Here is a 13,562-nt window from a genome sequence, read left to right as displayed (position 1 = left end):
TATCGGTCTATTCGTTTTAACATTTTAATGTATAATTCACAACACATCAAGCAGCAGTAAAATCCATAGAACTCCAGTATGAAGAATGGTATCAGAAGAAGTATGCATGAACATGAAGATAAATTTTGCCGGTCTTAAATATGCCACTGGACTCAAACTTTGTTCAGAAGTAGATACTGTTATGTTTCATGATAGAAAACACTAATTGCATGAAGTTACAGATTAACATAATGGGTTAAGCTATTTTATCATGCTTTTGTTGAATGAATGCCTAAATAACCACAATTGGCACTAACTTTAGTTTCTTTGTTAAATCGTATCTTCTTGTCTAAAACAGGGGGGGGGGATTATTCATTCAAATTTCCAAGTGTACTGTTCCAGTATTCCTGGGTCCCCAGCCTTTTTCAGCCTGCAGCCACCCTTGGATTTCTGACACAGGGTGGTAGGTACAAGAAGAAAATGGCTGCACAGTAGCTTTGGCTTTCATTGAATACTTGGCAAATCATGCCCACCTGATTCAGTTTTTATTAACACTGAATGTTAGATCAGTTTAGATCATGAAAACATAAATAGTTGTACACTGCCTCTAGGTACATCCTGCATCCTAACAAAAGGTTCAACCGGTGATGGCGTACTCAAGACTACAACGTACAAAGTAGCACATGCAAAAACACTGTAGAAATGCTTGTCATACAGGTAAAAAAGCTGCTCAGACATGATGCCTTATTCATACTGCAAATGAAAAACATCCAGTAAGAGGATCAACTTATATGTAAATAAATAATATGATTGTTGTAGTTTCCACTGTCAATCACTTTATTTTCAAATTTTACTGCATCTTTGATACAAGCCACAATGTCATAGTGTCAAAGCCTCCCATAGCACAAGAAGGTTTAGGATGGTCAAGAGCAAAAAATACTGGGGAGTGAATCCTCACTGCCCAGGTAACAAGCCACCACCAGCCTCTCTAAGCTCAACTGAGAGACTGAGGGACACTTGGAAGTTGAGTTCCACCCACAATTACTTGGCTGCTGCAGCCAAAATAGGCCAAGGCTTACACGGAAGCCCCAAACCACTACCACTGAAGTATAATTAATGGGGTTAATTAAAACATGCAAAAGTATACAAATATAGAGGCAGTACAAAACAGGGAATAAAATAATAAAACTCAATAGAATCCTAGAATACTTATTCAAGGCTTCAGTCCTCTGACTCAGATGTTACCTGGTCAGACCAAAGGTACAAAGTCTAGACAGAATTCCAAAATTCAAGAAGCAGCTGTTCAGCTGCACAAAGCCCAAGATAAAGTTAAAAAGATGGCCAGAAAGCAGGTCTGAAGGAAGGTCCAAACTAGAATGGCCAGACTGCCCACAGCTGGCCTCATCCTGTTTGGCAAATCAGGTGTGTTGCTAAGCACATGATCATGTATTTCTGCAGCTAGCATGTACAGCCAAGCAATTAGCCTAGCACCACACAGCTAGTTGCTATAGGAGAGCCTTCAAACAGTTACCTCTTGGCTGAGTGAAGTTGCCAAGTAGGAAACAAAGCAGTCCAGATAAACCCTTCCCTATCACAAGCCCTTTTTCTGCCTTTTTTTTTAGCACAGGGAGGGCACTCCCTAACCCAGCTATTATCTGAAGTGGTGCAGACCAGGAACAGCTGTATTACATGGCAATCTGAAACTGGCTTCTATTTCAGCTAGCCTAATTACTTCTTTGGGCCAACAGATACATATACATACAGGGAAAGTTCATTGTTTTCTCAATCAAGCACCGTATAATTATTTTAACAGCGCTCAATGCCAACTGCCTTGCAGACAATGACAGAATATCTTTGGACTCATACATTGTTTTTTTCCTCCTCATTCTGACATGCTGCCAAACCTTCAAGAGTCCTTTTGTATGTTCTGAATCACATGGTGACCTCTTACATCAACACATGGTCTTCTCCCATAGCATTTGTGAACTCTGCAGCTGTATAAATATATCTTCTATAGATAAGTGAAAGCTTACAAAAACATTTTTAATACATCCAGTATTTGAGGAGGGCCATTGTACCTTGCAGGAATGACCACACTAGAATTTTCCTTATTTCTATTTATAAGCCACGTAAAGACCTTTTTAGATCATTGGTAGCAGTCTCCTGGCTAAATCCAACATATCAGCCAACTACAGGGGGCTTTACGCACCGGGATCTTTGTAGCAAATTGGTCACTGAATGAAAAATCGCCATTTAAAATAGTGGAATTCGTCGTTATGCATACCTGCCTTTGTAGTGGAATCCAGTTGCTTTTTGTAGCGTTTCCCACAGGCTTCCGGTCTCGGCAGAAATCGCTAGAAAGGAAGCGCTATTGCCAAGCTCGTCCCGCCCCTGGCCGTCAAGCAGCCAATGGGCAGCCGTTAGCATGCTCCCAAACAGCCCCTTTCCCTTTAAGAAAGGTTTTTTTAAAAAAAACAGACCCATTGTAACGAATCTGTGTAGATTCGTTGCAACGGAGAGACCCATCCAGCTGCCTAATGTGTTTGAGCTGTTGTTTGATCGTTGCCACGCTGCCTCCGAGTGAAAAAAAAAAATCCCCCCCCTCTCACGGCCCGATTTTCGGATGGATGAATGTGTAAAAATTAATGGGAAAATACATCAGCAAACGGGCTTTTCTGTGGTTTGTGCTTAGTGACTAAAGGGGAAGGACTGAAGCCAGGGAAGCCTCTAAACAGAAAGAGGCTCGCTGGTGCGTTTATCCCCACTCGCTCGGAGAAAAAAAAATGGCGATCGCTTCGCCGGAAGATCAGAGAAGAGAGCCAGGGGGAGGGACTTTGTAAAAACCGCAACAATGTTAACGCACAGGTCTTTTTCGCTAGTGTTGCAGATTGGTTGCAGGAGTGTATCGCTTTCCGGAGGGTGAATCCACTTTTGGGGATTTCCCTGAAAGCGCTACAAGGAAGCGCTTTTTGCAGATTGGTTTCAGGTGTGTGGCAGATTGTCGACGACGTCGTGCGTTATGGCAAATCAATAGTGTTTTCAATTGGCAACCATTGTGCGATTTTGAAGGCGTGCAAAAAGCCCCCAGGTTTTGGTCTGCAGTCCGAAGCATACGTGTACACAGAAAGTCTACAGTCTTTGTGGGTTCACAACTGCAGGCTGCATCAAACTGAGGCAAATCTATGGGCCGTCATACTAGAAAGAAGTTGGATCTGAACCATGCATCCTCCCAGTTACTAGAGCATGACCATTCATTTTGATGAAGAGAGGAGAGCTTAAACAAGACCAGAGGATTTAATGCACAGGGTATGGGATTCTTCTTCGTTAACTGGACCAGGGCAGGCCTCTAGTAGCTATGCCTGCCATAGTGAAGTGGAGGTATCTCTTATGGAGCCTACCTTTGTTAATGTAGTACTATACAACTTTTCAAATTACATAGCTTTTATTCATAATTTGCACATGCCTGCATGAAAAATACTGGTCCAATACCAGCAATAGTTTGTTTGTTTATTTATATTTATATACTTCCCTCCCCCGAAGGCTCAGGGCAGTTTACAGGGAACAGTAAACAGATACAGATAACATGGGGTAACACATGTGACAACAGCAATAACTACAACAACAATAATCCCAACATGATAACAACAATAATATGATAGAACTGCAAAGGAGCCTCAGCTCAACTCTTACTGGGACCCAGTGATTTAGGCAGATTAGTGGCAGTTGTACTAGGAGGGGGGGGGGGGGTTGGGGGCTAACTGGAAGTGTTGGCTTGGGTTGACCTCAACCAAATGCCTGGTGGAGGAGCTCCCTTTTGCAGGCCCTGCAGAACTGCTTAAAGCCATTTTAAATCACTTAATTATTTTTATTATCTTTAGAATGTATCAATCATTGTTTGTACAAAACTACAAACACTTTGTAAAGGAGGTAAAGAAAATATAGGCATTCAGTATTTCTAGTTTCCATATCACATTCAAGCTGGTGTGTATTCATGTTAACCTTCTATAGTGAACAGACTTTATCAAATGTTATAGCAAAACCGCTGGGGGTCTCTCATTCCTTTTAGAATTTGACCAATGTCATTTCAGCCATTTGTAGATTACTTCCAGATGAAAATCCACTGTAGAAGAATCTGAGAAATCTCTCTACATTTATAAATATTCAAAAATGTTTAGGGACACCTTACAAAAAGTCTGAAGTTACTAAAGGCAAAGCAGAAGTGGGAGTCATAGATACATCCTGATTTTCTGCCATGTGTAAGCTAAAACGATATGACTTCTCTTGCAATAATCAGCAGTCTCTATCAAGTCACTAATCACCTATCCAAAACACCACAGAGGAATTTAAAAATATAGTTATAGTGAATGTCAAATAAGCAAATCTGCATTAATGTTACAATAAGTAATTTACGTTAATGGATTCAGGCAAGACAAGATTTCTATTTACTATATTTTAATCCCACCCTTTCTTTAAAGATGTGGCTCAGCGGTAAAGCCTCTGCTTCACACACAGGAGGTCCCAGGTTCAATCCTCAGCAGCTCCAGCTAAAAGGACCAGGCAACAGATGATGTGAAAGACCTCTGCCTGTGAGCTGATGTCAGTCAGAGTAGACAAGACTAACATGGATGGACCAAGGGTCTGATTCAGTATAAAGCTACTTCAGATCAGGACACCTTCCATTTTACATTCATAGCCCTGTGAGGCAGGTTAGACTGTGCTACCAACAGCCAATTACCATACCAACTAAATGGCATCTCTGTTAACAAAGGCAATGCATCTGATTATCGGATGCTAGTGACAGTCACCAGGATATAATTTATTATGACCTGAAAGTTTATCTGGCTAATTTCTACTGCTAAAAACAGAGCTTTAAACTAGCATGATCTGATAAAGCTGGATAATTCTTACAATCATTGTGCTATTAAAAATATTTCTAAAGAGATTATGAAAGAGAAAAAACCTGGGAGGTGGCAGAAGACAAACAAACGGCTCTGACAAAGAATGAAGACACTCATCGCAAAAAGGATTTTGTCAACAAGTATGTGAATACAAGTTTGTTTCTAATTTTGCAGCCAGAAGACAGCCCAATCCAAAAATGGCATGTCATTACAAAAACAATAGGTGGGAGGGAAATAACCACAGAGTAGCACCCATTTGCAATTCAGTTGCAGTAAGAGTTGTTCAGTGTTTTGAGTTTTGTAAATTCTTGGCAGGCTTTGTAACTTGCACCCATGCAAGTCTGCACTGCAGTGTCCTGAAGCATCTACCCACTGCCAGTTGCTCCGGTTCTGAGGCTAGATGAGAATGTTGTGATTTACCAGTCTTTTATGTATTATGCAGATAATGGTTCAGGCTCAACAAAACCTTCTCTATAAATGAACATTACAACAACTTTCCTTGAGGCTCTTGTTCTTGGGTGGAGCATTTAAAAAAATCAGATACAGTTTGGACTGAGGAGGTTGGCGATGATGAATAGTTAGTTTATGTGCTTCTAGAGATTTCAGATTCTTCCTTCCCAATTCCCATGCTGGAGAGCTACTGCTTACTGGGTATATTTGGTGTGCTTTTTGATTTCCTCAGTACATAAAACAGTATGCATCTCTTTTCATCCAAGTGTTCACATGAGCTATACTTCTGGAACTAGAGGCAACACATCTTAAATTCTTTATTTTGTACCAAAAAGAGTAGACATATGTTAGCCTATTAACAGGTTTAAAGAAATAGAACTGCGGTAATATCAAGCTCAAACAGCTCAAAGAAGAAATGTGAGCAATACATTACTGTTCTGGATTTCTTAGAAGCCATGAGGAGACTAAAGCTGTTAATTTTCCCCCTCCTTTCCATTACACTTTGCAATATGATAGTTTGTGTCTTGTGCAATGAAGTACATAATGGCTAAGGGTTCTGTTTATGACACATCCCAAAATTTATGGACATTGCACAAAGATTACACTCCCACCTACTTTGGTTTTATTGGTTCATTACTTACATGGAAAAGTATGAATCCCAGGAACTCAAAATATTTTTATTGTAGGTATATAAGTTACAAGGTAAGGGAAGGAAGCAGGTATCCTAGGCAAAAAACAGGCACATATTTCTACTTCCTGAGCTGCATACTGATACTGGTAAAGATCAGAGTTGGAACAACTAGATCTCTAATAAAATCCTGACTAGTAAGTGAGAGTCCTGAGAGACGATACCTGAGAAAAGCTAGCCTTGTAGAAACTATGGGATTATATCCTGTTAGATCAATAGTTATAAGAATATTAATTGTCACTGTTTTCTATAGTTGTTAAGCGGAATCATAACCAGCATGTATTCTGGCCTAAAGTTGCCAACATTCACCCAGAAGTAGGAATGTGCACCTCAGCTCGGCTAAGCCACCTTGGAGATTAATGGAGCTGCGGAGATCTCTGAAGTGGCGCGGAGAGCAGGGGCAGCGCCCATAGTGACATGCCAGCAGGTGGCTGCACACAGGCGCAGAGCCTCTGTGCCTGCGTGTGGCCACCGGCTGGTGCACCACCACCAGCACCACCCCTGATCGCTGCGCCATGGTGCTGGCCCCCTCTGTCCTGCCTCAGAGATCTTCGCAGCTCCACTGATCTCTGAGGCAGCCGAGGCGCATATCCCTACCCAGAAGGCACCATTGTGAACAAGCAGAGACGGCACGTACACTACGTGCTTCATGGAATCCAGCAGCAGTAACACAAAGCAGTCCATTAGGTTCTAGGGAGACTAATCACTGTTCCTTCATATTGTAGCTGTTACCAACTTAAGGTAAAAGATGTGCCCATCCAAGGGCAATTCCCATGCGAATGATTTTCGAAGTAATGTTCTGATGCCACTGCTGACACCAGAGTGAGAGTTCTATTGATCTATCAGAGCAGAATCCTAACAATGGATCTTGTATCTAAGCAACTTAATACCATTCTAAATATTTAGCAACTGTGCATGTACTAATTAATGATGGATACTGTAAAAGTATGGGAATGCAAAGTATTAAAACTTTTTCTCCAACTCTGGGAGGGCTCCAAAGTTGTTTAATCCATATATAAATATATTTTTTTTAATTAGCAGGGCCACCACTTGTTCCACCATCGCTAGGCCAACAAAAATTTTGTTAAATACAGATGACATGGTCCTTTATTCTCAGACCAAAACCAGCCTAAGGAGGTTATTGAACCAATTAGGTACATAGTAATATCAAAAATAAGAGTCATAAAATTCTATTTTTATCCTGCCCTTCCAGTGCTCAGGGCAGGTTACAACCTTAAAAATATATACAAACTTAAAACATTCTCATTTTTGCCAGTCATGCCTCAAAATGGGGAAGGTTTGGCCAGAGCAGATCTTCCATTTCTTCTTCTTCCCCTAGCAGTGAGCTCAGCTACTATGATGAATGTTAATTTTGGCCTCGACCATAAGCCTGGCAGAATAGCTCCATCTTGCAGTCCCTGCACGGTTGATTTAGGGCCCACAGGGCCCTGATTTGGGAGCTCATTCTACCAGGCTGGGGCCAGAGCCAAAAAGGCCCTGGTTGAGGCCAACTTCACCTCTTCTGGCCAGGGTCCCTGAGCATGTGTTGTTATGAAGATCTCAATGCTCTTGGGGGTTATAAGGGAAAAGATGGTCCCACAGATATACTGGTCCCAGACCATTAGGGGCTTTAAAGGTTAGAACTAGCACTAGAACATGATTCGGTCACCAATCTGGAACCAGTGCAGATGACTGTCAGGACTCGCACAACTGCATTTTGAGCCAGCTGGAATTTCTAGAGCAATCTCAAGGGCAGTTCTGAATAGAGCGAGTTGCAAAACTCTAGTTTAGAGGTGACCATCGTGTGGATCACACTGGCTAGGTCCAGTTGGGAGTGGTATTGTGCAAGCTGTCTTGCCTGACGCAGATGGAAAAATGCCAGGATGGTCTCCATTATTAATAAAGGATCCAGAGTCATGTTCAGACTCTTGACAGTAGGTACTGATGTTAATTGTAACCTGTCAGATGCTAGGAGTTGTATCATCTGTGACTACAAGCCTGCCCAGCCAGCTTGGTGTAGTGCCAGTTTGGTGTAGTGGTTAGGAGTGCGGACGTCTAATCTGCCATGCCAGGTCCGATTCTGCGCTCCCCCACATGCAACCAGCTGGGTGACCTTGGGCTCATCACGGCACTGATAAAACTGTTCTGACCGAGCAGTGATATCAGGGCTCTCTCAGCCTCACCCACCCCACAGGGTGTCTGTTGTGGAGAGAGGAAAGGGAAAGTGACTGTAAGCCGCTTTGAGACTCCTTCGGGTAGGGAAAAGCATCATATAAGAACCAACTCTTTTTCTTCTTCATTTATAAGCAAGTTCATCCCTCACCTCCTTTATGAGGTAGAAATTTGGAGATGGGATGAGGATATTATTGTTTCTTTGGAAACAGTATAAAGTATTTCTTAAGGCGCATTCCGATGCTCCAGCTGCTTTGATAAGGATTGAAGTAGGTCTCTCTTCTATTAGGGCATAGGTATATTTAGCTATTTTAAAGCACTGTAAAAGATTTAAGGCTATGGACTCTAATTTGTTAAGTCAAAAACAATTCAATCTATTGTTACTAAAAGACTCTGACAATTTTGTCCAGTTAAAGCAGCCTTTTTCAACATTTTTACTGTTGAGAAACCCCTGAAACATTAATTCTTCAGGCTTCAAGAAACCCCAGAAGTGGTGTGATTGGGAAGCATAGCTGTGTACACCTCCACCTGGGGCTTCTCCCCTTCCCACTCCCTCCAGGTATATCAATGGCCATGGGGGGGGGGGTCAACGTGACAATATGGTCATATCACAATAAATGTTTAACACATTTAAAATATTATTTTTAATATATTAACTGCCACCCATTAAGGAAACCCTTCCAGGGCTATCAAGAAACCACAGAGTTTCATGAAACCCTCTTGAGAAAGCCTGATTTAGAGAAAAAGCTGTCTGGACCCAATCTATTTCATCCTAACAGCAAGTTTTAATAAGGTCATCACCACATATAGTGACATGTTTAAGCGCCGTAGAAAAACAATGCAAATTTCAAAGTAAAATATCACAAAAAGTAGATCAGACTCATCGGTTTATATAGCTATTTGAGCTTAAAAAGTATGTTTAAGTTTTAAAAGCAATATTTATGAAAATTAGGCTTTTTCGTTAAGAGCATTGTAATTGCCATTTGTGAGATAGGCATAGGAAAGTGCTTTAGGATGCTTAGGGCTAATCCTGCGTTGAGCAGGGGGTTGGACTAGATGGCCCCTTCCAACTCTATGATTCTATGATTCTATGATTCTAAGTTTGGGGGGGGGGGTTGTTTTGTTTTTGCCATCAAGTCACAGCTGGTTTATGGCAACCCCCAGTGGGATTTCCAAGGAATTTTTCTGTCATTGCCTGCCTCCATGTCACAACCTTGATATTCCTTGGTAAAAATGATTAAACTAGGGGGTCCCACATTTTTAATGAGTATACAGTGTCGCACTGTTGTTAACAGTGATACGGAAAGTGACCAGGCACAGGGATAGATCCCACAGATCCATTCTGCCAGCAGCTGTGCTTTTCTCCAGCACCAAGAGCCTTCTTCCAATGCATCAGCCTTCTGCTGGAAGAAAAGTGCTGCTGCTGGCAGAATGGATTTATAGTAAATAGAGAAACAGGCTCCAGGGTGGAGCCTGTCCAGGTCTGTCTGGGCCTGGAATACGCGTCAATCCAGGTGCCCAGCAAAGCCTAGAGTACTGCCCCCCCCCCAGCCGTGTGTGGTTTGCCCGTCCTCACACCCACACACATGCTGGCCACAGAGGGTGACGAAGCTGCCACCTCTGGAGGACGCAGCCCTGCAGCGGCAGTGCACACAGTTGCAATATGCGGGCCCAGCCTGCCGCCTATTGTGGGGCTTGCCACCAAGGAGGGCAGCAGAACGGCAGAGACCCCTGCCGGCCCCCCTTCCACCAAGACAGAGGGAGCCCAGCTCACAACAGCAAACATCTGTTGGGACAGCACGGGCACCAGCAGGGGCAGCACCAACCTGGAGGGGGGCTCTAGTGCTCGCTGCATCCCTGTGTGCAACAAGCTTTACGGCTAGTAAATACATAAAAATATTAAGTGGCACTATACCCTACCAAAGTTGTGCATGATACAAGATCTGCCAGATGTGCACAAGGTGAGAAAGTTACACCATGGAATGAGACTCGGGGAGGTGTCCTGGAATCTGCTATTGTGGGATGTGACTGCACACACTTTAAAAAAACTCAATGTTGTCATAAGAGAATAAGAGAGTTATTAGGTGTTGCCACTCCTTTTATTAAATACCTGATGTGTCAGATTTAGTCTGTGTGAGATGTTACCTTGAAGTTCTAACATTTAACCAGGAGCAGTGACACACCAGATTTAAAATACTGACACCAAAGTGCTATTTTTTGCATTGTTTTAACATACTTAATTTTTATTTGCTACCACCTGTATATAGCCACTAGCTTATTCTACCTACCTTTTACCTAAGCAAATATTTAAAACACATTGTCACTACTTATGTTATCTCATCACCCCTCAACACATACACACACAAAGACACTCCAGTCTTCCAAGCTGTTGTACAAAATTTACTTTGGAAGCAATGATGACTGAGGCAACAAGGGAAAAGACAGTTTCACTCTCCTTGCTCCTCCAAATTCTAGTTACTCAGAAACAGCATTTGTACTGGATTTTACCACAGACTTGCCTAAAATGACCATTAGATTTTCTTGCTCTGCTTCTGAGCCAAGCATTCAATTTCTAAGCACCAGAAATCAGATTTTAAAAAAAATATAGGACTTCTAATGCTATGTCACCTTAAAAGGACATCAGTCAGCAAATTTATGTCATTAACTAGAGCAGCTGTCCCAGGAGCAAGGATGGAGTCCCTGGAAAACATTTCAATAAAACTCATACAGCTGGTTTCAGAGAAATAAGGAAAAGCTGTAGATGACATACAAAGAACGATAAAAAAGAAGTCAATGCGTCCTAATCCAATAATATACATTTATGTGATGGTAAGCCATTTGAACTCTCCTTCTTCTCTTCCAGTTTATAATTCACAACCTCTTTCTTATAAATGTGTGCTGCAGTAGGGATGTCAGGCCTACTGATACAGTATGGGCCTCCCAGCAATTCTCCTTGATGTTTGCTGGCGCCTCAGCAACCAGTGAAAGAATCAGGGAGGAGGAAAGATCTGATGTACAGTGTTGTGCCAGTGCACCTGCGTCATTTCTAGTTTAAACTTGAAGTGACCCAGGATAGAAAACCATAGAGTTTTTTGCCCAAAGGACAGAGCATTCCTAGCAACATGCTGACATCACCGACACAGGAAGTTAAATCGCTCTACACTGGCCTGCCCTCGCCCCTGACCCGGAAATTACAGCTGGTGCAAAGTGCAGCTGCTAGGGTCCTCACAGGTACATCTCGGAGGGCCTATATCTAGCCTGTACTGAGGCTGCTGCACTGGTTGCCAGTTGCAGCCCGGATCAGTTTCAAGTTTTTGGTTTTGACCTTTAAGGCCCTTTGTGGTCTGGGACCCACGTATCTGTGGGGCTGCTTGTTTTATGGCCCCCCGGGGTCTTTGTGCTCTGCAGATACCAATCTGTTGGTCATTCCCAGCCCCAGAGAAGCCCATCCGGCCTCGACCAGGGCCGAGGCCTTTTCGGTCCTGGCCCCCACCTGATAGAATGAGCTTCCGGAAGAGCTACGGGCCCTGCTGGAGTTTTCAGCATTCTGCTAGGCTTGCAAGACGAAGCTGTTCCGCCAGGTTTATGGATGAAGTCAGTTTCTCAGGGTATAGATCTGGTGCCTCCCCCCCAAGGAGGACACCCGCTACCAATTTTTTGTCATCTCTGGTGGCAACCAGTTATTGCATCACTGCCCCCCCCCCAGATGGGTGCACCGTTTAGGATGGGATTATTTTTACCGCCATGTTGCTATTTATTACATTATCAGGATGCATTTGATGAACAAGAGGAGGCTGTTGTTTGGGGACAAACTAGATCAGTGGTCCGCAACCTTCTCAAGGCTGCGGACCGGCAGCGGCAGAGAGGGCGATCGCCCGGCCACGCACGCAGCGCATGCGCGGCCACAAACGTGTATGCATGGCCTGGCCGCTCATGCGTGGGAGTGCCGCGCATGTGTGTTTGCAGCCGCGCATGGCGCAAACGCGCATACGTGGTCCTGCTTCCCTCTCCCCCCTCCCCACAAAAAGAAGCTTGCCGGGCCGCAAGCTAATCAGCCACTTTTGTGGCCGATTTGCTTGCAGCCTGGAAAGTTTCTTACTGGGGGGAGCAGGGAGAGGGAGCCGCGGCCAGGTGCCAGGGCCTTCACGGCCCGGTGGTTGGGGACCACCGAACTAGATGACCCTAAGATTGTCTAGCTGCCAGGTAAGAGATGTTCTGGTTTGCCATTGCTTGCCTCCATGTCATGACTCTGGTATTCCTTGGAGATGGCCGTTCCTAGTGCTAGCAAGGGCCAACCCTTCTTAGCTTCCAGAACTAACTAACTAACTAACTAACTAACTAACTAACTAACTAACTAACTAACTAACTAACTAACTAACTAACTAACTAACTTTCTATCTATCTTTCTATCTATCTATCTTTCTATCTATCTATCTTTCTATCTTTCTATCTTTCTATCTTTCTATCTATCTATCTATCTATCTATCTATCTATCTATCTATCTATCTATCTATCTATCTATCTATCTATCTATCTATCTATCTATCTATCTATCTATCTATCTATCTATCTATCTATCTATCTAATCTAATCTAATCTAATCTAATCTAATCTAATCTAATCTAATCTATCTATCTCCCACCATTCCCGGCCAGTTGGCTCGAGATCTGACAGGATCAGGCTTTGACAGGGCTATTCAGGTTGGGGACTGTCTGTGTTATGTTCAGAAGCCAAACTGGGCCCTGTCATGGCTAAAAACATTAGCTCCCCAATGTTTACAGAAAAGCACACCATTGGGTTGAGGAAACTGACCCAAGTTGTGTCACAGGTAACATGTAGTTTGATCTTTCATGCAGGTCTCAGATTCAGTCCCCAGTATTAGCATTTAAAAGGATCAGATGATGTGAAAGATGTCCATCTGCAACCCTGAAGAATCACTGCCTAGCAGAAGAGACTTAGCTCTGATGCAATGATCATCTCATTCTATATGTAGCAGCTTCATTAGTTTGTGAGAAGATCAGCCATATCAGAAAAGCTTTATAGCTCCCCTATGTCCATTTGTTTGCAAAAAGAACACCATTGTGTTGAGGAAACTGACCCAAGTCATGTCACAGGTGACATGTAGTTTGACCTTTCATGCAGCACGTTTCAGGTTCAGTCCCCAGTACTGGCATTTAAAAGGATTAGGTGATGTGAAAGGTGCCCATCTGCGACCCTGAAGAATCAGTGCCTAGCAGAGCTTCATATGTTTGTGAGAAAATCAGATCCATCAGAAAAGCTTTATACTAATTGCCACATGAATGAGGAAATACCTGCACAAACCTGTCCCACAAACCTTCAATTTATTTTGAAACGCATTCTGATACCTCTTTCCC

General features: G+C 43.0%; 1 protein-coding gene across 1 annotated transcript in view; it reads right to left on the bottom strand.

The window, feature by feature from the left end:
* The window catches only part of LGR4 (leucine rich repeat containing G protein-coupled receptor 4), a 119,817-nt gene that overhangs the window by 60,728 nt on the left and 45,527 nt on the right, over nt 1-13,562 (bottom strand). The window lies entirely within an intron of this gene.

The sequence above is a fragment of the Paroedura picta genome, chromosome 2, assembly GCF_049243985.1.
Source record: "Paroedura picta isolate Pp20150507F chromosome 2, Ppicta_v3.0, whole genome shotgun sequence".
Lineage (NCBI taxonomy): Eukaryota > Metazoa > Chordata > Lepidosauria > Squamata > Gekkonidae > Paroedura > Paroedura picta.
The sequence above is the reverse complement of the archived record's forward strand: the minus strand, read 5'-3'. Positions and strand labels throughout refer to the sequence as shown.